Below are 26,007 nucleotides of genomic sequence, written 5' to 3'. Positions count from 1 at the left end.
TGGGGGCCTTGCATCCTTCCACTGTAGCAGAATCCTTCGACGGGCTACTAGGGATGCAAAGGCCAGGACACTGGCCTCTTTCGCCTCCTGCACTCCCGGCTCTACCGCAACTCCAAAAATCGCGAGTCCCCACCCTGGTTTGACCCTGGATCCAACCACCCTCGACACCGTCCCCGCCACCCCCTTCCAGAATTCTTCCAGTGCTGGGCATGCCCAGAACATATGGGCGTGGTTCGCTGGACTCCCCGAACATCTGGTGCACCTATCCTCACACCCAAAGAACCTACTCATCCTAGTCCCGGACATGTGGGCCCGGTGAAGCACCTTAAATTGGTTGAGACTAAGCCTCGCACATGAGGAGGAAGAGTTGACTCTCTCCAAGGCATCCGCCCAAGTCCCGTCCCCTATCTGCTCCCCGAGTTCCTCCTCCCATTTAGCCTTCAGCTCCTCCACTGACGACTCCTCCACCTCCTGCATTACCTTATAGATGTCAGACACCTTCCCCACTCCGACCCACACCCCCGAATGCACTCTGTCCATCGTCCCCTGTGAGGGCAGCAAAGGGAATCCCTCTACCTGTCGCCTAGCAAACGCCTTTACCTGCAAGTATCTGAACATGTTCCCTTGGGGAAGGCCAAATTTATCTTCCAGTTCCCCCAGGTCCGCAAACCTCCCGCCAATAAACAGGTCCCTCAATTTGCTGATGCCCGCCCTTTGCCACCCCCTAAATCCCCCATCCTTGTTCCCCGGGATGAACCGATGGTTGCCACCCAGTGGAGCCTCCATCGAGCCCCCTGTTTCCCCCCTATGCCGCCTCCACTGTCCCCAGATTCTTAGGGTCACCGCCACCACCGGGCTCGTGGTAAATCTCTTAGGGGAGAGCGGCAACGGCGCTGTTACCATGGCCGCTCGTACCTCTACATGACGCCATCTCCATTCTTTTCCACGCAGCCCCTCCCCCCTCCATCACCCATTTACGCACCATTGACACATTGGCCGCCCAATAGTACCCCAGACGGTTGGGCAGCGCCAGCCCGCCTCTATCCCTCCCTCGCTCCAGGAACTCCCTCCTCACTCTCGGAGTCCCATGCGCCCACACAAAGCTCAGAATACTGCTAGTCACTCTCCTAAAGAAGGCTCTGGGGATAAAGATGGGCAGGCACTGAAAGAGGAACAAGAACCTCGGAAGCACCGTCATTTTGACGGACTGTACCCTGCCCGCCAACGATAATGGCAGCATGTCTCACCTCTTGAACTCCTCCTCCATCTGATCTACAGGTCTGGTGAAATTATGCTTGTGAAGAGTCCCCCAGTTCCTGGCCACCTGCACCCCCAGGTACCTAAAGCTCTCCCCTGCCCGCCTAAGCGGGAGCCTACCAATTCCTTCCTCCTGGTCTCCAGGGTGCACCACAAACACCTCACTCTTGCCTAAATTTAATTTATAACCTGAAAAGGTCCCAAACTCAGCTAGCAACTCCATCGGAATGAAGTTAAATTGATAGCAAGGAGCGATATAGAATCAGATGGTGTAGAATCTCTGTAGGTAGAGTTGAGGAATTGTAAAGGTAAAAAGACCCGGATGGGAGTTACGTACAGCCCCCCTAGCAGTAGTCAGGATGTGGAACATAAAATAAATCAGGAGATAGAGAAAGCATGTAAAAAAGGCAATATCACAATAATCATGGGGGACTTCAATATGCACGTGGACTGGGAAAATCAGGTTAGTAGTGGATCCCAAGAAAAGGATTTGTGGAATGTTTTAAGAGAGAGTTTTTTTTAAGAGCAGCTTGTGGTAGAGGCTACTAGGGAACAGGCCCACTAGAAACAGGCAATTCTGGATTTGGTGATGTGTAATGAGGCAGACTTGATTAGTGAACTTAAGGTGAAGGAACCCTTTGGGAGCAGTGACCACAATATGATAGAATTTACCCTGCAGTTTGAGAGAGAGAAGCTGGAGTCAGATGTAACAGTACTGCAGTTAAATAAGGTTAACTACAAAGACGAGGGAGGAGTTGGCCAGAATTGATTGGAAAAGGAGAGTAGCAGGGAAGACAGAGGAACAGCATTGGCTGGAGTTTTTGGGCGTTATTTGGGATGCACAGCAGAAATCCATCCCAAGGAGGAGGAAATGTGCTAAGGGCAGGACAAGGCATCCATGGCTGACGAGGGAAGTCAAGGATAGCCTAAAAACAAAAGAAAAAACATACAAAGTGGCGAGGATTAGTGGGAAGCCAGAGGATTGGGAATCCTTTAAAAGCGAGCAGAGGACAACTAAAAATACAATAAGGGGAGAGAAGATCAAATATTAGTGCAAGCCAGCTAGTCATATAAAAGATAGGATGAGTTTTTTTTGAATATATAAAAGGTAAGGGAGAGGCAAAAATAGACATTGGACCACTGGAAAACGTGGCTGGAGAAGTAATAATAGAAAACAAAGAAATGGCAGACGAACTGAATAGTTACTTTGCATTAGTCCTCACGGTGGAAGACACTAGTGGGATGCCAGAGCTCCAGGAGAACCAGGGGGCTGAGGTGAGTGCAGTGATCATTATTAAGGAGAAGGTTCTGGGTAAACTGAAAGGTCTGAAGGTGGATAAGTCACCTGGACCAGATGGACTACATCCCAGGGTCCTAAAAGAGATAGCTGAGGAGATTGTGGAGGCATTGGTGGTGATCTTTCAGGAATCACTGGAGGCAGGAAAGGTCCTAGAGGACTGGAAAGTGGCTAATGTAACACCACTGTTTAAGAAGGGAGGGAGGCAGACAATGGGAAATTATAGGCCGGTTAACCTGACTTTGGTCATTGGTAAGATTTTAGAGTCTGTTATTAAAGATGAGATTGCGGAGTACTTGCAAGTGCATGGTAAAATAAGAGTCAGCACGGCTTTGTCAAAGGGAGGTCATGTCTGACAAATCTGTTAGAGCTCTTTGAGGAGGTAACAAGGAAGTTAGAGAAAGGAGAACCAGTCATCATGATTTATTTAGATTTCCAGAAGGCCTTTGGCAAGGTGCCACATAGGAGCTGGTTAAATAAGTTAAGAGCCCATGGTGTTAAGGGTAAGATCCTAGCGTGGATAAAGGATTGTCTGACTGGCAGAAGGCAAAGAGTGTGGATAAAGGGGTCTTTTTCAGATGGCAGCCGGGACTAGTGGTGTGCCTTAGGGGTCTGTGCTGGGATCACAGCTTTTCACAATATACATTAGTGATCTGGAAGAAGGAACTGAAGGCACTGTTGCTACGTTTGCAGAAAATACAAAGATCTGTGGAGGGACAGCTAATATTGAGGAAACAAAGGGGCTGCAGAAGGATTTGGACAGGCTAGGAGAGTGGGCAATCATAGAATCATAGATTTACAGTGCAGAATGAGGCTATTCAGCCCATCGGGTCTGCACCGGCTCTTGGAAAGAACACTCTACCTGAGCCCACACCTCCACCCTATCCCCATAACCCAGTAACCCCACCCAACACAAGGGCAATTTTGGACACTAAGGGCAATAAAGCATGGCCAATCCACCGACACATCTTTGGACTGAGGGAGAAAACTGGAGCACCCAGAGGAAACCCACGCAGACACAGGGAGAATGTGCAGACTCTGCACAGACAGTGACCCAAGCTGGTATTGGAACATGGGATCCTGAAGCTGTGAAGCAACTGTGCTAACCACTATGCTACCGTGCTGCCCAATGAAATGAAAAATGAAAATCGCTTATTGTCACGAGTAGGCTTCAATAAAGTTACTGTGAAAAGCCCCTAGTCGCCACATTCCGGCGCCTGTCCGGGGAGGCTGGTACGGGAATCGAATCGTGCTGCTGGCCTGCTTGGTCTGCTTTAAAAGCCAGCGATTTAGCCCAGTGAGCAAATGAAATACAATGTGGAAAAGTGTGAGGTTATGCTCTTTGGAAGGAGGAATTTAGGCATAGACTATTTTCTAAATGGGGAAATGCTTTGGAAATCTGAAGCACAAAGGGACTTGGGAGTCCTTGTTCATGATTCTCTTGAGGTTAACGTGCAGGTTCAGTCAGCAGTTAAGAAGGCAAATGCAATGTTAGCATTCATGTCAAGAGGGCTAGAATGCAAGACAGGGATGTACTTCTGAGGCTGTATAAAGCTCTGGTCAGATCCCATTTGAAATATTGTGAGCCGTTTTGGGCCCCGTATGCAAGGAAGTATGTGCTGGCATTAGGAAGGGTCCAGAGAAGATTCACAAGAATGATCCCTGGAATGAACAGCTTAATATATGAGGAACAGTTGAGGACTCTGGGTCTGTACTCGTCGGAGTTTAGAAGCATGAGGGGGGATCTTATTGAAACTTACAGGATACTGCAAGGCCTGAATAGAGTGGACGTGGAGAGGATGTTTCCACTTGTAGGAAAAACTAGAACCAGCGGATACCATCTCAGACTAAAGAGATGATCTTTTAAAACAGAGATGAGGAGGAACTTCTTCAGCCAGAGGGTGTGAATCTGTGAACTTTGCTGCAGAACATAGAATATACAGTGCAGAAGGAGGCTATTCAGCCCATCAAGTCTGCACTGACCCACTTCAGCCCTCACTTCCACCCTATCCCCGTAACCCAATAACCCCTCCTAAATGTTTTGGTCACTAAGGGCAATTTATCATGGCCAATCCACCTAACCTGCACGTCTTTGGACTGTGGGAGGAAACCGGAGCACCAGGAGGAAACCCACGCAGACACGGGAGAACGTGCAGACTCCACACAGACAGTGACCCAGCGGGGAATCGAACCTGGGACCCTGGCGCTGTGAAGCCACAGTGCTATTCACTTGTGCTACCGTGCTGCCCGAAGGCTGTGGAGGCCAATTCACTGAGTGTCTTTAAGACAGAGATAGATAGGTTCTTGATTAATAAGGGGATCAGGGGTTATGGGGAGAAGGCAGGAGAATGGGGATGAGAAATATATCAGCCATGATTGAATGGCGGAGCAGACCCGATGGGCCGAGTGGCCTAATTCTGCTCCTATGTCTCATGGTCTTCATTTTAAAGGACACGTAATAATAATCTTTGTGCAGACTGAAGACATAGAAAAAAATGAAGATGTTTACAGCAATGGAAGTAGCATAGCAATAATTTCTGGAGGTGATACTTCTCTGACTAGCCAGAGATGTCCAGTTGCTAGCAGGCATAAGGGGACACCAATAAGCCTCACCAAGAAAGCATGTTTAGAGGCCAAACATCTTAAGCAGGCAAGAGGTCAGGTGCAAGAACCTGGATCCAGCTTAGGAAGAGATTTAATGACCTGCCATGGTTTAGAAAAGTGAGTCCTGTTTACGGTTGCAAATTGGAAGTTTGGATTAATTTCTTTTTTTAAATTTCGAGTACCCAATTAATTTTTTTCCAATTAAGGGGCAATTTAGCATGGCCAATTCATCTACTCTGCACATCTTTGTGTTGTGGGGATGAAACCCACGCGAACACGGGGAGAATGTGCAAACTCCACATGGACAGTGACCCAGAGCAGGGACAGAACCTGGGACCTCGGTGCCATGAGGAAACAATGCTAACCACTGTGCCACCCTTCTGCCCTGCTTAGTATAAACTAAGTGGTCCCATGAAATGTGAAACCAGGTGGTAGACCCATGCATGCAAACCACTGCCCATTAGCATATCATCATCTAGGTATAACGACTTCACATTACTTAAGTGTATGGCACGGTAGCACAGTGGTTAGCCCTGTTGTTTCACAGCTCCAGGGTCCCAGGTTCAATTCCCAGTTTGGGTCACTGTCTGTGCGGAGTCTGCATATTCACCCCATGACTGCGTGGTTTTCCTCCTGGTGCTCTGGTTTCCTCCCACAGTCCAGAGATGTGCAGGTTAGGTGGATTGACCATGCTAAATTGCCCTTGGTGCCTTGGTGTCAATAAAAGTGGGGTTACTGGGTCACAGTGATAGGGTGGAGGTGTGGGCTTATGTAAGGTGCTCTTTCCAAAGGCTGGTGCAGACTCGATGAGCTGAATGGCCTCCTTCTGCACTGTCAATACTATGATTCTATGATATGACTTGGGTGAAAACAGCTTTCACAAGAGAATGTTGAAACTGGCCCTAGCATTTGCTGTGTCCTTTGGAGAATTAAATCCACCCGAGATGAAATACTGCCAGACATTGAGGAGAGGTACCTGAAACGTTGCAGCAAAGCCCAGGGAAAATATTTCACAAACATGAAGAAAATCAGCTCCTATATATTCGCTATACCACATTCTATGATAATATAGAATATATTTTTTTCATGTGATTACTACTTGCAGAAACGAGAGTAGCAAGCCGGAAGTGCACAGCGTGAATCAGAGATTCTGATTCGCATCAAATTTTCAGAAGAATGCAGATATGTGCTTTAAGTTCTTTTAAGAACAAAGAATGCCACCAGGAACAGGCAAAAGTATAAAAACTAGTCATCCCCATGATATGGTGGGTGCATTGGCTTTAAATTGTTGATAGTTATTAGTTGTTTTACTATGTATATCAGGTATCATACTACATATATTAGTTGTAGTTATTATTTATTTTTAAAATAAATTTAGAGTACCCAATTATTTTTTCCCAATTAAGAGGCAATTTAGTTTGTCCAATCCATTTATCCTACACATCTTGGGGTTGTGGGGGTGAGGCCCATGAAGACACGGGAGAATGTGCAAACCCCACACAGATAATGACCCAGGGCTGGGATCGAACACGGGTCTTCGGCACCGTAGGCAGCAGTGCTAACCAATGCAACGCCTTGCCACTCATGGTTATTATTTGTAATTATTACTTAACTTAATCAATAAAGTGAGTAAAGAAATTGTGGCAGCATATTTGCTTTCATTATGTCAGCAGGCCATAGCTTGTCACACAAGCCACATGGGTGGCACAGTGGTTAGCACTGTTGCTTTATTGCGCCAGGATCCTGGATTCAATTCCCACTTGGGTCAAATGTGTGCGGAATCGGCACATTTTCCCCGTGTCTGCATGGGTTTCCTCTGGGTGCTCCAGTTTCCTCCCACAAGGCATGCTTGTTAGATGAATTGGACATTCTGAATTCTCCCTCGGTGAACCCGAACCGCCGGAGTGTGGCGTTTAGGAGATTTTCACAGTAACTTCATTACAATGTTAATGTAAGCCTATTTGTGACAATTAGACAACCATTCCTTGTGTGCACGTATGCATGGGGTTGGCAGAACTGGCCCCAAGGTGGTGGTTTCTGCCTGTTATTTTTTTTTGTAATTTTGATCTCTGCCAGTGGCTATATCCCCGACTTTATTTGCTCCATTGGTGATGACCATGCCTTCAGTTGCCCAAGCCCTAAACTCTGAATTACCACTACACACCTTTTTCACTTTCCTCCCAAGATGCCCCTAAGTTCACTTAGAACATAGAACATTACAGCACAGTACAGGCCCTTCGGCCTCTGACATCTGTCCTATATCTATCTCCCCTCAATTTAAAGATATGTCCCCTTGTGCTAGCCATCACCATCCGAGGAAAAAGGCTCTCACTGTCCACCCTATGTAATCCTCTGATCATCTTGTATGCCTCAATTAAGTCACCTCTCAACCTTCTTCTCTCTAACGAAAACAGCCTTAAGTCCCTCAGCCTTTCCTCATAAGATCTTCCCTCCATATCAGGTAACATCCTGGTAAATCTCCTCTGCACCCTTTCCAATGCTTCCACATCCTTCCTATAATGCGGCAACCAGAACTGCACGCAATACTCCAAATGCAGCCGCACCAGAATTTTCTACAGCAGCAACATGACCTCATGGCTCCGAAACTCAATCCCTCTGCCAATAAAAGCTAACACACCGTACGCCTTCTTAACAACCCTATCAACCTGGGTGGCAACTTTCAGGGATCTATGTACATGGACACCGAGATCTCTCTACTCATTCACACTACAAAGAATCTTACCATTAGCCCAGTACTCTGTATTCCTGTTACTCCTTCCAAAATGAATCACCTCATACTTTTCTGCATTAAACTCCATTTGCCACCTCTCAGCCCAGCTTTGCAGCTTATCTATGTCCCTCTGTAACCTGCAACATCCTTCCGCACTCTCCACAACTCCACCGACTTTAGTGTAATCTGCAAATTTACTCACCCATCCTTCTATGCCCTCCTCCAGGTTATTTATAAAAATGACAAACAGCAGTGGCCCCAAACCAGATCCTTGTGGTACACCACTAGTAACTGAACTCCAGGCTGAACATTTCCCATCAACCACCACCCTCTGTCTTCTTACAGCTAGCCAATTTCTGATCCAAACTGCTAAATCATCCTGAATCCCATCCCATCCGGCCCAGGGGACTTACCTATTTTCACACTTTCCAGAATTGCTGGCACCTCCTCCTTATGAACCTCAAGCCCTTCTAGTCTAGTAGCCTGTATCTCAGTATTCTCCTCGACAACATTGTCTTTTTCCTGTGTGAATACTGACGAAAAATATTCATTTAGCACCTCTCCTATCCCCTCGGACTCCACGCACAACTTCCCACTACTGTCCTTGATTGGCCCTACTCTTACCCTAGTCATTCTTTTATTCGTGACATACCAATAGAAAGCTTTAGGGTTATCCTTGATCCTACATGCCAAAGACTTCTCATGTCCCCTCCTGGCTCTTCTTAGCTCTCTCTTTAGGTCCTTCCTAGCTAACTTGTAACTCTCGAGCACCCTAACTGAACCTTCACGTCTCATCTTTACATAATCCTCCTTCTTCCTCTTGACAAGTGATTCAACTACTTTAGGAAACCACGGTTCCCTCGCTCGACCACTTCCACCCTGCCTGACAGGTACATACTTATAAAGGACACGCAGTAGCTGTTCCTTGAACTAGCTCCACATTTCAATTGTGCCCATCCCCTGCAGTTTCTTTCCCCATCCTATGCATCCTAAGTCTTGCCTCATCGCCTCATAATTGCCATTCCCCCTGCGATATATACACCTATCCCTTTCCATCGCTAAAGTAAACGTAACTGAATTGTGGTCACTATCACCAAAGTGCTCACCTCCCTCCAAATCTAACACCTGTCCTGGTTCATTATCCAGTACCAAATCCAATGCGGCCTCACCTCTTGTTGGCCTATCTACATACTGTGTCAGGAAACCCTCCTGCACACACTGGACAAAAACGGACCATCTAAAGTACTCGAACTATAGCGTTTCCAGTCAATATTTGGAAAGTTAAAGTCCCCCATAACAACTACCCTGTTAATTTTGCTCCTATCCAGAATCATCTTTGCAATCCTTTCCTCTACATCTCTGGAACTTTTCGGAGGCCGATAGAAAACTCCCAACAGGGTGACCTCTCCTTTCCTATTTCTAACCTCAGCCCATACTACCTCAGTAGTCGAGTCCTCATCAAACTTCCTTTCTGCCACCGTAATACTGTCCTTGACTAACAATGCCACCCCTCCCCCTCTTTTACCACCTTCCCTGACCTTACTGAAATATCTAAACCCCGGAACTTGCAACAACCATTCCTGTCCCTGCTCTATCCATGTCTCCGAAATGGCCGCATCATCAAAGTCCCAGGTACCAGCCCATGCTGCAAGTTCACCCAGCTTATTCCGGATGCTTCTGGCATTGAAGTAGACATACTTTAAACCACCTTCCTGCCTGCCGGTACACTCCTGCAACCGTAACTAGATTTTTCACCATCTGACCTGATACCTTCAATGTTGCCTTGAGGCGTTCTATTATCTTAATACAAATACAAGTGGTTAAAGTTACAGAATAGTAGAGGCCCTTTGGTCCATCTAGTCTGCATCAACAAATGCAAGTCTCAAATCTCTCCTGCTCATCCTTAAAACATTTGGCCAACTTTTAGTCATCCATCCAAATTATTTTTCGGATTATGTTGGCTCTAAAGCACTTCGGGGGCATTTTCCAACCTTAAATATCCAAGCTATTGTTCTAACTCCTGACGAGACACTTTTATAAAAACGACAAAACGCACCATGTCTCCGGAATAGAGAGGCAGGCTGACAATGGCGTGCGAACTATTAATTCACACCACCCATCACATCCCCGAGCAGCAGATACTGGGCGTGCGCCACATGGAGGGGCAGGCAGATAACGCCATGCCGGCTGCTTATCACCACCGCCCATCACATCCCCATACCGCGCGTGCGCCACATGGAGGGGCAGGCAGATGATGCCGTGCCGGCCGCTAATCACTACCGCCCGTCACATCCCGAGCAACGGAAACTGCGCGTGCGCCACAGTGCCTGGCCGGCGCAGGAAGTGATGCGTGCACTGACGGAAGTGAGTTGCTGCTGGCTTGACATTGTGTCGAGAAGACGCTGAAGCTTCTTTCCAGCGCTGGAGCGCGTGTTTTTTTCCCGTCATGTCAATAACAACAGACGTGTTTGTCTGTCAGCTGGCAGGTAATGGACCCCAGTGCTGCTTCATGTTGCGCCTTGTCGGTGGAGAACAGGGTTAGCTTGGGCTCTGATGGAGGGAGCAACAGGTGACTGGAAGGCAGTGGCTGCAATGTTGTTATACCCAGGAAAATTCTCCGTTTGTGCGGCCTTCTGATGAAATGTATGAGGTTGCCAGAACGGGTTATCTATTGCGTTTATTTTTCATACTAGCATTGGGTTGTGTAGCCTACGCAGATGTTTTGTTCAACGAAAGCAGAACTTTGCCAATGTGTGCACACTACTTTGCCCATGAGTCTCCGACTGCCATTAACAATTCTATTGCTTGATGATTGCCGAATGGCGGTTGCTTTCCGAATTAAGAATATGAAGATGATTGAACAAGCCACCTAGATAATTTGCAAATTTTGGATTTTAATGTTTGAAAAATAAGTTAGGCATTGTTTCAAGTTCTGCTCCAACCAATTTGAAGGTAAAATAAGTGTGAGAATACTTTTCCAAAGTGATCTCGCATCCAAATCATACAATACAAAATAATTAGACTAGTTATGTGGCTACATTTGGATAATTCTACAGCATACATTGAGGTAAAGCATTATTATCAGTACTCACTTGTGTTGGGCTACTAGAGGAGGTTTTTAAATGTGAAGGCAGAATGGTGAGTGTTAGTCAGGTAGTGCAGGAGTCCCCTAAGTCTATTTTGCTTGCCATTTTAGATACTGGTGAGGGTGATGGTTCCTGAGGGGAGCGCAGCCAGAGGAACGTCTGTGGCACCACAGCTGACTCAGCTGCACAAGAGGGGATCATGATGGTGGCACAGTGGTTGGCATTGCTGGTTCACCATGCCAGAGCCCCAGGTTCAGTTCCGACCTGGGTTGACTGAGTGAGCTTTGCATGTTCTCCCCATGTCTGCATGGGTTTTCTCCGGGTGCTCAGATTTCCTCCCACAGTCCAAAGATGTGCAGTTTAGGTGGATCGGCCATGATCAGTGCATGGGAATAGGTTGGGAGAGTGGTCCTAGGTACAGTACTCTTTCGGAGTGTCAGTGCAGACTCAATGGGCCAAATGGCATCCTTCTGCACTGTAGGGATTCTATGTGAGGAAGAAGAGTGGAAGACCAGCAGTTATGGGGGATTTGATAGTCTGTAAATCAGACAGGTGTTTTTTGTTTAAACGTGACTCCAGGATAGTATGTTGCCTCCCAGTGCGAGGGTCAAGGATTTTTGTGGGGGACTTCCGGTGGCATTCGTGAGCGGAGAGGCCGCACTAAAGAGGTTCCAGCTGGTCCACAAAATCGCGGTCCTTTTCAGGGGGTTCTCTGGGTTTCAAAAATTTTTTTTTAACATCCCCAAAGTATGTCCTGCCTCCCTTGCCCTGCACAAGCATCAAAACACCATTCCATGGAGCCGGAGAGGTAAAAGTGCGAGAGCGGAGAATCTGGTCCCAGTGAGTACAGCAGAACAGCTACACATGGAGAAGGAGGAGTGGGGATCCCGACTTTGTTCCCCAAGAAACAGCTGGAAAGTCGGAGGACCAAAAGAGGATAAAACTTACTTTTTTCACCTCTCCTGAAAATTTGAATTTAAAAAAATCGTTGGGCGTTTAAAAAATTTTTTTTTTTCAAAAAGTAGAAGCAGAACCGACACAAGGAACAGAAGGGGCCAGGGGCGAACCCACTCAGACGAGCCGACCAGCGCATGAGGCGACGGAGCGGAAGTTTCGCCGCAACAAAACGAACAAGAGGAAATTCCCCCTGTTCCGGGGGTAACTGGAAGGTGTCCTTTGCCATGGCACTGAGGGAACATCAGCAGGAAATCAAGGCGGAGGTTAGAGCAAACATGGAGGCTGAGGTGAAGGCAGCAGTGGCCAAGGCGCTGGCGGAGATGCAGCTCGCCCTGGGCAGAGCAGAAAAGATACTGGAAGCCCAAGAGGCAACCATTAAGGAGCTGGAAAAGGCCGCAACCAAATCACGGCACTGGGGAAGGAGGTGGCAAAGCTGGTCACAATGCAGGGGAGCCTGAAGGGCAGAGTGGACAATCAGGAGAACCGCTCGAGAAAGCAAAATGTAAGGATTGTGGGCCTACCAGTGGGGATCGAGGGCAGAGACACACTGCATACGTGGCCGAGATGCTGGGCAATTTAGTGTGGAGGAAAGCCTTCCCCAACCCACCAGAAATGGACCGAGCACACCAGTCGCTGCGCCCGAAACCCAAGGCCGGGGAGCAGGCAAGAGCAGTTGTAGCTAAACTGCACCGGTACCAAGACAAGGAAGCAATCCTCCACTGGGCCACACAAAACAAAATCTGCCAATGGGAAGAACACAACATTCGGCTTTACCGAGACATTGGGGCAGACCTAGCCAAGCAATGGGCCCAATTTAATAGAGCGAAAGCAGCCTTTTACAAGAACGGCGTACGTTTTGGTCTGCTGTACCCAGCGAAACTCTGGGTCACATACCAAAAAAAAGAGTACTTCTTCACAGGCCCCGCCGAAGCAAACAAGTTGTCGAGGCATGCGGGCTGGAACACCGACAGCAAGGGTAGAAATAAGGAGCCTCCTGGCAAGGAGAAACAGCACGCCGACGGGAGGGGGAGGGGTGAGGCAACACCTAGCCCCAACCCCACGGAGAGCACATCCTGAACAAAAATAAAACCACTACCCGAGGCACCACTTCAGGTGGGAGACCATGGCCCAGCACGAGGGAACGAGAGTAGCGGAGAAGGGAGAGCAAGTGAGAGGACTGCAGGGTAAGATGGGGTAAGAACGGGCAGAAAACCGTAGAGATCGGGGAGGGAGAAGCGAGACAGTAACTCCCGAGAGGGGGGTTCACCGCACTAGCAGGAAAGCTTGCGCCACGGCACGCAAAAAAAACAGGCCGCAGCGTGCCCCCAACAGGGGGGGGACAGTGCAGGGGGGGGGGCGCACTCAACAGAGGCGGGAGAGCAAACTGGGATAGAAACGGGGAAAAGAGGGACAAAGGAGGGGTAACTGGGAGAGGGGGATGGTGGGAAGGGAGGCATCGGGGGGGGGGAAGGGAGGGATCGAGGGGACGACACTGGGAAGAAGAGATAAACAAGTCTAGTAAGAGAACAGCAATAAGACTATTAAGTGCCACAAACAAGGGCTTGGATCAAGGAATAACTGCAAGCAACCACCCACTATGGTCTCTGGGGTGAAGGGAGGCCCCGGAGTGCAGGGGAGTACCACGTGGTAGACTCAACGTTGGTGGCCATGTTGGGTGCCCCCTGGACAAAGGGAAACCCCGGAGCGCAGGGACCCGACTGCATAGGGAGAGCAGTGACAGTGGTCATCCTGGACGGCCCCCTAACATAGGGAAACCCTGGGGTGCAGGTGCGCATACAAAAGGTAAGTATAGTTAATCCCACAGAAACGGGGGAACGAAACCCCCCACCAGGATAGTCACCTGGAACGTAAGGGGACTCAACGGCCCAGTGAAAAGATCCAGGGTCTTCACCCACCTAAGAAACATGAAAGCTGACATAGTCTTCCTCCAAGAGATTCTCCTGAGAGAACAGGACGACTGTGGGTAAGAAAGACTGGGTGGGACAGACCTACCATTCCTGCAACGGGACAAGGGCCAGGGGGGTGGTGATACTGATCAGCAAGGGGACGATGTTTAGGGTGACAAAGAAGGTTACAGAACCCGGGGATGGTACGTCATGGTCAGCGGGGCCCTGGACGGGGCACCGGTAGTACTAATTAACATGTACGCACCCAACTAAGGTGACACGAACTTAATCAAAAAGACCATGGCAGAAATCCCCGACATAACGACGCACTGACTAATCATGGGGGGGCGGGACTTCAACTGTGTACAGGACCCAATGACTGACAAATCAAACCCCAAAACAGGGAAAACCTCAAACATGGCAAAGGAACTTGGTCGTTTTATGGAACAGATGGGGGCGGTGGACTCCTCGAGGTTCACCCACCCAGCGGAGAAGGAGTTCTCCTTCTCCCCAGTACACAATGTATACACCAGAATTGCCGACTTTGTGGTGGGGAAAACGGTGCTTCCGCAGCTGGACAAAGTGGAATACTCCGCAATTGTGATATCCGACCAGGCTCCACATTACATGGACGTGAGGTTGGAGACGGGCAGGGCTCAACACCCCACATGGAGATTAGACATTGCCCTACTAGCAGACAGGGCCTTCAACGAAAATATATCGCAGGCCATAGCAGAGTACACAGAACAACCAAAACGGGGAGGTCTCACCCTCCACGGTCTGGCAATTGCTGAAGGATGTAATAAGAGGGGAAATTATCGCTTTCAAATTATCAAAGAGATAGGGAGGAAAGGGCGGCTAGGCAGCAGCTGGTCAACTCCATACTGGAGGTAGATCGTAAATACTCCGAGGCCCCGACTGTAGAGCTCCTGGCGGAGATGGAAGAGCTACAAAGGAACTTCAATCTGCTCTCCACTAGGAGAGCAGTGCACTAACTCCGCCAGGCACGGGGGACCCTATACGAACACGGAGACATAGTCTGCCTGTTGACACCAGCCGAGAAAGCAGGCAGCCGCCAGAGAAATTGCACAAATCATGGCTAGCAGAGGCACATTAGAAACAGAACCAGAAAAGATCAACAAAACCTTTTGAGGCCTTCTTTCTACCAAGGGCTGTCCACCTCAGCCCCCAACAGGGGAGTGTGGGCTGAAATGGTTCCTTAACAGACTGGATGTGCCAGTTGTGGGGGAGGGCAGAAACCTGGGCCTGGAAGCTCCACTAAGCACTGGGAGAGATCATGGACTGCATTAGCTCCATGCGGGGGGGAAGGCGCTGGGACCAGACGGTTCCCGGTGGACTTCTACAAAAGATTTGCGACAACACTGGCCCTGCACCTGGGGGAGGAGATGGTTACAAACTCGCTGGCTAGGGGCACACTGTCACTTATACGAACACAGGCATCAATCTTGCTGATACCTAAGAAAGATTAAAAACCCTCTCACTGCTAAACGCAGATGCCAAAATCCTAGCCAAAAGGCGAGTAGACTGCGTACCAGAGGTGGTCGCAGAGGACCAGAGGGGCTTCGTCAAAGGTAGACAGCTGACCTCGAACATCAGGCGCCTGCTGAATGTGATAATGACCCCATTCGGGGGGAGAACACCAGAGGTGATCGTCTCCGTGGACGCAGAAAAGACCTTTGACAGGGGTCGAATGGAAGTACCTCATAGAGTTACTGGAGTGGTTCGGGCTTGGAACAGGGTTCACCAGCTGGGTAAAGCTCAAAAACAACATTCCCATGCCGAGCGTATGGACAAACAACACCAACTCAAGATACTTTAAGGTGCACAGGGGTACTGGACAAGGATGCCCACTGTCCCCGCTACTGTTTGCTCTAGCGATCGAACCATTCGCAATCGTGCTCAGAGCAGCAAAAAGCTGGAGGGGAACCCGAAGGGGAGGCAGAGAGCACAAAGTCTTACAGTGCAGATGACCTGCTCCTCTATATTTCGGAGCCACAAAGCAGCATGGAAGGAATCATCACGCTCCTGAAAGAGTTTTTGAGCAAAAGCGAGATCTTCACAGTACATCCACAAGAACTGGGGGTAGCACAAATGGGACAGCCGTTTAAACAAGCCCGACACGGCCTGGGGATCCAAATAGCCCATGACTGGAAAGGCTAACTTGACTTTCTCCAGACAGAGAAAGCTAGCCATGTCCAATAGCCAGGTCTCCGCCTTCGGGGGCTTTGAGTCCCTCCATGCTAATAGTATCCGTCTCCGGGCTACCAGGAAAGCAAAGGCCAGAACGTCTGCCTCTTTCTCCTGGATTCCTGGGTCTTTTGACACCCCAAACATTGCCACCTCTGGACTCGGCGCCACCCTTGTTTTTAACACTGTGGACTTGATGTCCGCAAACCCCTGCCAAGATCCCTGAAGCTTTGGTCATGCCCAAAACATGTGGACATGGTTCGCCGGTCCTCCCGCACATTTCGTGCACCTGTCCTCCATTCCAAAGAATTTGCTGGCGCCAGGCCACTGTCATGTGAGCCCGGTGAACGACCTTGAAATGTATCAGGCTGAGCCTAGCACATTTTGCGGACGCGTTGACTCTACTCAACATGCCTGCCCAGAGACCATCCTCTATCTTGCCTCCCAGCTCCCCCTCCCACTTGTGCTTCAGCTCCTCGGTCTGCGTCTCCTCCAACCCCATAACCTCCTTATAAATGATGTGGAGATGCCGGCGTTGGACTGGGGTGAGCACAGTAAGAAGTCTTACAACACCAGGTTAAAGTCCAACAGGTTTGATTCAAACACGAGCTTTCGGAGCGCGGCTCCTTCCTCCTTATAAATGTCTGAGACGCGCCCTTCTCCTACCCACCCTCTGGAAATTACCCTGTCCTGAATCCCCCTTAGCGGTAGGAGCGGGAAGGTTGACACCTGTTTACAAAGGAAGTCCCGCACCTGCAGATACCTGAATTTGTTTCCCCTCACCAACTCAAAACTTTTCCTCCAATGCCCTCACACTCTGAAAGCTCCCCTCTATGAACATATCCCCCATCCTGTCAATCCCATTCTCCGCCATAACCGGATCCCCCCCGTCTACACTCCCCGGGGCAAACCGGTGATTATCACAGATTGGGGCCCAGACCGATGCTCCCATGTGCCGCCTCCACTGGCTCCAAACTCTCAGGCCGCCACCACCATTGGTTCCACAAGGTGGAGTACCTTGCCGGCGGGAACGGCAGAGGCAGTGACCAATGCCCCCAAACTGGTACCCTTGCGTGAAGCTGCCTCCATGCGCACCTATGCCGACCCTTCCCCCCACCCTTTCCTGATCATGGCTATATGGCAGCACGGTAGCATTGTGGATAGCACAATCGCTTCACAGCTCCAGGGTCCCAGGTTCGATTCCGGCTTGGGTCACTGTCTGTGCGGAGTCTGCACATCCTCCCCATGTGTGCGTGGGTTTCCTCCGGGTGCTCCGGTTTCCTCCCACAGTCACAAAGATGTGCAGGTTAGGTGGATTGGCCTTGATAAATTGCCCTTAGTATCCAAAATTGCCCTTAGTGTTGGGTGGGGTTACTGGGTTATGGGGATAGGGTGGAGGTGTTGACCTTGGGTTGGGTGCTCTTTGCAAGAGCCGGTGCAGACTTGATGGGCCGAATGGCCTCCTTCTGCACTGTAAATTCTATGATATTTGCCCCTGGTAATAGTTCTAAAATTTGGCAGCGCTAGCCCGCCCTCTCCCTGACTCCGCTCAAGCATTACCTTCCTTACTCGCGGGGTCTTGCCCGCCCAGATGAAGCCCATGATGACTGTTGACCCGCTTAAAAAGGACCGCGGAATAAAGATGGGTAGACACTTGAGATACAAATAGGAATCCCTGGGGGACCGTCAACTTCACCGTTTGCAGCTTCCCAGCCAGAGACAACAGAAGCGCGTCCTGTCTCTGAAACTCATCCTTCATTTGGTCCACCAGTCGGGCCAGATTCAATTTATGCAGCCAGTCCCATTCCCTCGCCATTTGGATGCCTAGGTACCTAAAGCTTCCCTCTACTAACCTAAACAGCAGCTCACCCAGTCACTTCTCCTGTAACCCTCACCTGGACCACAAACATCTCACTCTTTCCCATATTAAGCTTATACCCCGAAAACTGGCCAAATTCCCCGAGAGTCCTCATGATTTCTTCCATCCTCTCTATTGGGTCTGAAACATACAGAAGCAGGTCATCCGCACAGAGCGAAACCCTGTGCTCAACCCCAACCCCCGGACCAGTCCACTCCAGCCCCATTGCCAACGGCTCTGTAGCCAGCGCAAACAACAGTGGGGAGAGGGGCACCCCTGTCTCGAGGACCTGCAAAGATGGAACACACTCCCGCTCTCCCTCGCGGGGAGAGTCCAGACGATCAAAATGAATGTACTGCCCAGGTACCTCTTCCTACTTAGATCTATCCCGATCTACATCCCCAAGACCTCTTTCAAAGCACTAGACAAACTAATCATGGCGTTCATATGCGGGGGTGGGGGAAGAATTCTAGGATCCCAAAGAAGGTCCTACAAAAAACAAAATCCAGGGGTGGGGCTAGCCTTCCCAAACCTACAGTTCTCCACTGGGCGGCGACAGCCGAGAGAATAAGGGGATGAATCAAGGAGCCAGAAGCAGAGTGGGTGCGGGCGGAGGAGGCCTGCTGCAAGGGGACCTCCCTCTGGGCCCTCACCACGGCAGTGCTCCCATCCCCACCCAAAAAACACTCCAGCAGCCTGGTGGTGATAGCCACTCTCCAGTCAACTACGGCAGCAATTTGGCATAACCAAAATGTCGGATAAAGCTCCCATCTGCAACAACCATAGGTTCACACCAGTGCTGACTGATGCCACCTTCAAAAAGTGGGGACAGGATGGAGGGACATTGACAGTCAGGGACCTATATATGGACGGCAGGATCGCAATACCGGACACACTGAGAAATTCCAGCTAGCCAGGGGGAAAGAGCTAAGATACCTGCAACTCAAAAACTTCCTACAAAAGGAGGCAAGGATGTACCCACAACCGCCACGACAGACATTCCTGGAAGAGTTACTGGACGCAAATATCCTCGGTAAAGTAAACTGTAGCGACATGTATGAACGACTGGTAGAAAGGGCCAACACCGTACTGGACGCAACAGGAAAGAAATGGGAGGGAGACCTGGGGATTGAAATAGGCTGGGGACTCTGGAGCGAAGCACTGCATAGTGTCAACTCCACCTCCACGTGCACAAGGCTCAACCAGACACAATTAAAGGCGGTACATAGACTCCACTTAACAAGAACTCAAATGAGTAGGTTCTTCCCGGAGGTGGAGGACAGATGTGAACGGTGCCAAGGCGGCCCGCCCAACCACGCCCACATGTTCTGGTTTTGCCCCGGACTTGATGGGTACTGGCTAGCCTTCTTTGAGGCAATGTCCAAAGTGGTGGGGCTGAGAGTGGAGCCATGCCCGAAAGTGGCGGTCTTTGGGGTATCAGACCAGCCAGATGTATTTATGGGGAGGAGGGTGGCTGCCCTTGCCTTTGCCTCCCTGATCACCCAACATGTTCGTGTTCGGCTGGCGGTCAGCAGCACCACCCAAAGCTGCAGACTGGCTGTCCGACCTCTAAGAATCTCAAAATGGAGAAAATCAAATTCGCCATCCGAGGGTCGATCGACGGCTTCCACAGAACGTGGGAGCCATTCACCCAACTGTTCCGGGACCTGTTTGTGGCCAACAAACAAGCAGAAGAATAGCCAAGGTGTGAGATGGAGGGAAAGACCCGGGTGGTGTGGGGGCGGGGGAGGAAATGAACAGCTAGACCAGGGGTGGGCAAACTACGGCCCGCGGGCCGCATGCGGCCCACCAAAGGTCTTTATGCGGCCCACCAAGATCAAGTCATAAAAAAAAATTAATGGGGGGGGCTGTTGGGTTACTGGTATAGGGTGGATACGTTGACTTGAGTAGGGTGATCATTGTTGAGCACAACATCGAGGGCCGAAGGGCCTGTTCTGTGCTGGACTGTTCTATGTTCTATATGAGGCGCCCAGAATCATAACCGGGTGAAGCGCCATTTTTGAAAAGTAGAGAAAAAGAGTGCTAAAGGCAGGATGCCGCCGGGGGAAGCGCTGAGGTATATGCCGCACGCTAATTGGTTACAACAGGGACTATTAATTAATATACTATGCGGCCCTTTAAAATTGTGAATTTCTGAATGTGGCCCTTGCACGGAAAAGTTTGCCCACCCCTGAGCTAGACCCAAGAGAAAAGAAAGGTGAACCACAGGAGAAGGGGGATGGAGCAGAAGTGGGAGAGGGAAGAAGGAGCAGACAGGGAACAAGAGAGGGAAACCAGAGAGTTGCCGGGGGGGGGGTAGGCGAGGAAATGAAAGCCGGGGGGAGAGCATGGGAAATGACGACAAACTCGGCAAATACAGTAACAGAGAGCAAGAAAATGCTCAGTGCACTTGGTCAACAAGATCATATTCTGCAATTTGTTCATGACTTGACGCAGGCATGTCAAAACCAGTGTACCAATGTGTTCTCACATTATCGCCATATAATGTGAGATAATGAGTAAATAGGGAGAAATAGACAATGTTGGCAATGGGGATAATGTAATTATCTCAGAGGCTTTAGACATTGCGGGTGGGATTGGTCCCTCACAAGAACATGCAACCTTTGATAGGAAGGTGAAATGAGCAAAATTACCTGATGGAGGCTGTGTATGCCTGATGTCTCGCATGGTTGGAGCACCAAAATATGACAACTGTAGAATAGACTAATGTTTATTGTGAAGTAATAATAATAATCGCTTATTGTCACAAGTAGGCTTCAATAAAGTTACTGTGAAAATCCCCTCGTGCCATTTAGCATATAGTCTGCACTCTACGTTTTACATTGTCAGAGTTGTATGACAACAGCCATACTTATCTACTTGAAAATGCATCCACTACACTCTGACACTTTTAAAGTTATTTCTACTTAGACATAGAAGGAATGGCTTAAACATGACCTGACAAATAACGCAGTTAAGCCAAGCAGGGTATTTAAGGCTTGGAAAAAAAAATATTTGTACGATTTGATTTTTTTTTTAATGTGGGCAATCGCCTGGATGGTGGGAGGCTGAGTCCCAACTATGTCAAGATTGATTGCAACCCTCTCTTGCTTTAAGATGCTCATTAAAAACCTACCTGTTTGACCAAGCATTTGATCATCTGACCTAATATCTTAATGCTTTGCTGTCTGCTTTTTTTTCAAAATGTTCCTGTGAAGTACCTTTGGGTGTTTTTACTACATTGAACTTGCTATATAAATGGCAAGTTGTGTGGTTCATGCCATTGCTAAGAAATAGAGATGGGCATAATTCAGGTTGTCCCAACTATTACTGCAATTGTAGCGATGGAATTTAGTGACTTGATCCCAAAGGAAGAGCCCAATCAAGTGATAGTCTGTTACGGCATAATTACTTTGAAAGAGTGAAAAAAGCTATGTGTACAAACCCCATACAAGCTTGTCTTGATCATTCTTGCACCATCGCAGTTTATATTGATGAATCAGAGGCAACAGTACTGTAGAGTCTTATTTATTATGTTGTAATTAATATCATGAGAGATTGACAAAGATTGTTTTGTTTGGATGTTGCAAACGCTGCAATTAATATTTGTATCAAACTGTATTTTTGGGATGTTCTGACCATGAGCCCTATAGTGTGATTGTGTTTGACTCATGATGAAGACATGCATCTGTTATGATAAAGCGTTGCCCTACAAAAATACAGTGTGCTAATGTCATTTTGCTTTCCAAACTGGGACGATTAGCATGCAGGAATAATTGCAGTTTCAATCCTCACAAGTAGTGCTTTGATAATACTCGTCCGTGTTATCTTCAATAGGGAGAGTAATGCAATTTTGTCTATTTCAGTTCATGGTAGTCCCTTTTGGTCCAGTGATCACAAACATTTTTTTTTACAGCTGGCTGCTGTTTAGATTCCTGTGGCAAGTTTATTTTGATACGTGCGTTGCATACGGAGTTCAAACGGGGTTTCGACCTGTGGGCTGAGTCAAACTAACCTTCAACACACAAAGCCATGCTTTGTTCAGATAGCACATTGCATCTGACTATTGCAACAAGTCATGGCAACTAATAAAAGTGTGCTTAAGTGGCTGGATCTGTGCATTGAGTTCACCCCACTTTCATTTCTACTCCAAAGGATAATTGCCAGTTTTGTTTATGGGGAGGAAATCTGCCATTCCTACCCAATCTGGCCTATATGTAACTCCAAACCCACAGCAATATGATCGACCTTTAACTGCTCTGCTGTGAAATAACCTAGCAAGCCGCTTATTTACATCAAATCGCTATGCAAAAAAATAAAAATAACATTTTACAGACCACCTGGCATCAACGTAGGCAGTGGATATGACCAGTGTAGCCAACCCTGCAAAGTGCTCCTCACTAACATCTGAGGACTTAAGCCAAAATTGAGAGAGCTGTCCAACAGACGAGCAACAGCCTGATATTGGCTGACAGGTATGATTCTATGAATATGACAATGTTCCAGAGACCACTGCCCCATCCCTGGGTGTGTCCTGTCCCACCAGAGGTGGTGTTTCTGTGGCATACCTTTTGGAGGGAATGACCCTGAAAATGCTCAAATTGATTGGATCCCATGATGTCTCATGACACAGGCCAAACATGGGCAAGGAAATTTCCTGCTGATGATCTCCGAGATAGGAAAACAGTGCTTTTTTTTTTTTGTTGCTTCTACCAAATGGTATTCAAAGGTATGGAACATACTCTGGGTGAGGCACTTCAATTAATATCAACAGGAGTGGCTTTGTAGCAGTATGAATGACCAAGCAGGCCAGTCCCTGAAATACATAGCTCCCTACTAGGTCTGTGGCATCTAGTGAGAGAACCACACTTGGGAAGAAGCCTTCTTGAGCTCATACTCGCCAATCTAACTTGCAGATTAATTTGTCCATGACAGTGTTGGTAGGAGTGACCAACGTACAATCGTCATGGAATGGAAGTCATATCTTTACACTGAGGGCATCCTCCATCATGTTGTGGAGCGCTAATTTTTTGTTAAATGGGACAGCTTCTGAACAGAACTAGCAGTTCAAAAATTGGGCATCCATTAGGAGCCGTGGACCATCACCAGCAACATAGAACATAGAACACTACAGCGCAGTACGGGCCCTTCGGCCCTCGATGTTGCGCCGACCTGTGAAACCATCTGAAGCCTATCTGACCTACACTATTCCATTTTCATCCATATGTCTATCCAGTGACCACTTAAATGCCCCGAACAGGTGCCGGAATGTGGCGACTAGGGGCTTTTCACAGTAACTTCATTTGAAGCCTACTCTGACAATAATTTTTTTCATTTCATTTCATTTCAAATGCCCTTAAAGTTGGCGAGTCTACTACTGCTGCAGGCAGGGCGTTCTACACCCCTACTACTTGAGTAAAGAAACTGCCTCTGACATCTGTCCTATATCTATCACCCCTCAATTTAAAGCTATGTCCCCTCGTGTTGGTCATCACCATCCGAGGAAAAAGATTCTCACTGTCCACCCTATCTAACCCTCTGACTATCTTATATGTCTCTATTAAGTCACCTCTCAGCCTTCTCTCTAACGAAAACAACCTCAAGTCCCTGAGCCTTTCCTCGTAAGACCTTCCCTCCATACCAGGCAACAAAATGATATTCCACACAACCTGTAGCCTCGTGGTCTGGCATATTCCTCACGCTGCCATTATCATCGAACTGGAGATCAACCCTGTATCAATGCAGAGTATAGAAAAGCCTGCACAGTTACCTAAAATAGGTGGTCGAGAGCTTATAAAATTTAAGGCAGATTATAAAAGAGTTGTAGTTTAGATATGATGCATGAGCTAAATAGAAAGCAAAAGCATACAACCTGTGTCAGTTGAGAGCAGTATACTGATCCCAGAGGACAGATGGATCACGCGGTGTGTTTTGATTTTTGTAACTTGTGGGGCAGAATTCTGCCCTCCTATCTCTTCCTTTATCTTCCCTGGTTCATCTTCCATGTGAAGAAGGCAACTATATGACTAATACTAATCTCCTTGCATCCAAGCATCTGTTAATATATTTTATTTCTAGTGGCTTGTTGTTTACCCTATGTTAATCACTTTAGTTCTGGCTAATAACCGCTGGACAAGTAGCCAGGGTGGCCACCTCTCTCCTTCTACATCACTCTAGCTTGTGGTCACCTTTTAGCTTACCTTATGCTGAGGGCCGTTTGATAGTCCTTACTGGACAAAAGAGTAAAAGAAGCCAACCTATCGGCTTAGTGTCAACTTGAAAGCCTGAACGAGGGAACCTTGACGTTTTTCGGGACTGTTTGTGTTTTTCCATAGAAAAGAAACCGCCTTCCGCCAGAAAGCCTCCTGCTGTGCATTCAGTAAGTACACAAGCATGCCTAAAAATAAGGTAATGCTAAAACAGAGGACTACATAGGCAGCACGGTAGCATTGTGGATAGCGCAATTGCTTCACAGCGCCAGGGTCCCAGGTTCGATTCCCGGCTTGGGTCATTGTCTGTGCGGAGTCTGCACATCCTCCCCGTGTGTGCGTGGGTTTCCTCCGGGTGCTCCGGTTTCCTCCCACAGTCCAAAGATGTGCAGGTTAGGTGGATTGGCCATGATAAATTGTCCTTAGTGCCCTAAATTGCCCTTAGTGTTGGGTGGGGTTACTGGGTTATGGAGATAGGGTGTTGACCTTGGGTAGGGTGCTCTTTCCAAGAGCCGCTGCAGACTCGATGGGCCGAGTGGCCTCCTGCACTGTAAATTCTATGATAAGCAGGATGCTATTGGCAGAACTAAGTAATCTCACAACCAGTGGGTCAGATCAAAAGTCTGCAGTCTTGCCTTTTGCCACTGTGTAGAGCGGTGGACAAATAAATAACTAACACACTGTGGAGGAGGCTACGTGATCAGCCCCACCCTCAATGGTGGAAGAGCCCAGCATGAGTGCAAAGGACAATCCACTTCAGCTTCCTCCTGAGGTCTGTGCCATCACAGATGGTAGAACCCTCACGAGTATTGACAGTCCGAGAGATCTTGGTGTACAGGTCCACAGGTCACTGAAAGTGGCAACACAGGTGGAGAAGATAGTCAAGAAGGCAAACAGCATGCTTCCCTTCATTGGCTGGGGCACTGAGTATAAAAATTGGCAAGTCATGTTGCAGCTGTATAAAACCTTAGTTAGGCCACACTTTTAGTATAGTGTTCAATTATGGTCCCCACACTACCAGAAGGATGTGGAGGCTTTGGAGAGGGTGCAGAAGAAATTTACCAGGATGTTGCCTGGTATGGAGGGCATTAGCTATGAGGAGAGGTTGAATAAACTCTGTTCTCTCTGAAACAACGGAGGTTGAGGGGCGACCTGATAGAGGTCTACAAAATTATGAGGGGCACAGACAGAGTGGATAGTCGGAGGCTTTTTCCCAGGGTAGAGGGGTCAATCACTAAGGGGCATAGGTTTAAGATGGGAGGGGCAAGGTTTAGAGGAGATGTATGAGGTAAGTTTTTTTTTTAACACAGGGTAGTGGGTGCCTGGAACTCGCTGCTGAAGGAGGTGGTGGAAGCAGGGATGATAGTGACGTTTAAGGGGTGTCTTGACAAATAATGAATAGAATGGGAATAGAGGGATACGGATCCTGGAAGTGTAGAAGATTTTAGTTTAGACGGGCAGCATGGTCAGCCGTCTTGGAGGGCCGAAGGCTTGGAGGTCCCTGTGCTGTACTTTTCTTTGTTTTTTGTTCTTTATGCCAGCTCCAACTAATTAGTTTCAGTGCGGTGATATCAAGAAGGAGTTATATTGGAAGGTCAGATGGGCGGATAAGTGGCAGATGGAAGTTAACCCTGAAAAGTGTGAGGTGATACACTTTGGAAGGAGTAATTTAACAAGGAAGTATACTATGAAAGGTCTGGCACTGGGAAGTTCCGAAGAATAAAGGGACCTTGGCGTGTTTGTCCATCGATCTCTGAAGACAGAAGGGCAGGTTAATAGGGTGGTGAAAAAGGCATATAGGACACTCGCTTTTATCCATCAGGGCACAGATTAGCTCTGGTTTAGCTCACAGGGCTAATCGCTGGCTTTTAAAGCAGACCAAGCAGGCCAGCA

At 48.4% G+C, this 26,007-nt stretch overlaps 1 protein-coding gene and 1 long non-coding RNA gene across 2 annotated transcripts in view; one reads left to right on the top strand and one right to left on the bottom strand.

Annotated features, from left to right (window-relative positions):
- LOC119961871 overlaps positions 1-10,179 on the bottom strand; it is a 48,421-nt gene extending 38,242 nt beyond the window's left edge. The window contains exon 1 of the long non-coding RNA XR_005459758.1: positions 9,946-10,179. This is a non-coding gene — a long non-coding RNA (uncharacterized LOC119961871). The remainder of the gene's footprint in view (positions 1-9,945) is intronic.
- A 28-nt stretch (positions 10,180-10,207) lies between these two features.
- The window catches only part of mtx2 (metaxin 2), a 140,393-nt gene continuing 124,593 nt past the window's right edge, over positions 10,208-26,007 (top strand). The window contains exon 1 of the mRNA XM_038789326.1: positions 10,208-10,375. The gene's annotated coding sequence lies outside the window, so the exon portion shown is untranslated. The remainder of the gene's footprint in view (positions 10,376-26,007) is intronic.

This window comes from Scyliorhinus canicula, chromosome 2 (genome assembly GCF_902713615.1).
Source record: "Scyliorhinus canicula chromosome 2, sScyCan1.1, whole genome shotgun sequence".
Taxonomy (NCBI): Eukaryota; Metazoa; Chordata; class Chondrichthyes; order Carcharhiniformes; family Scyliorhinidae; genus Scyliorhinus; species Scyliorhinus canicula.
This window is presented reverse-complemented; position numbering and strand designations above follow the sequence as displayed.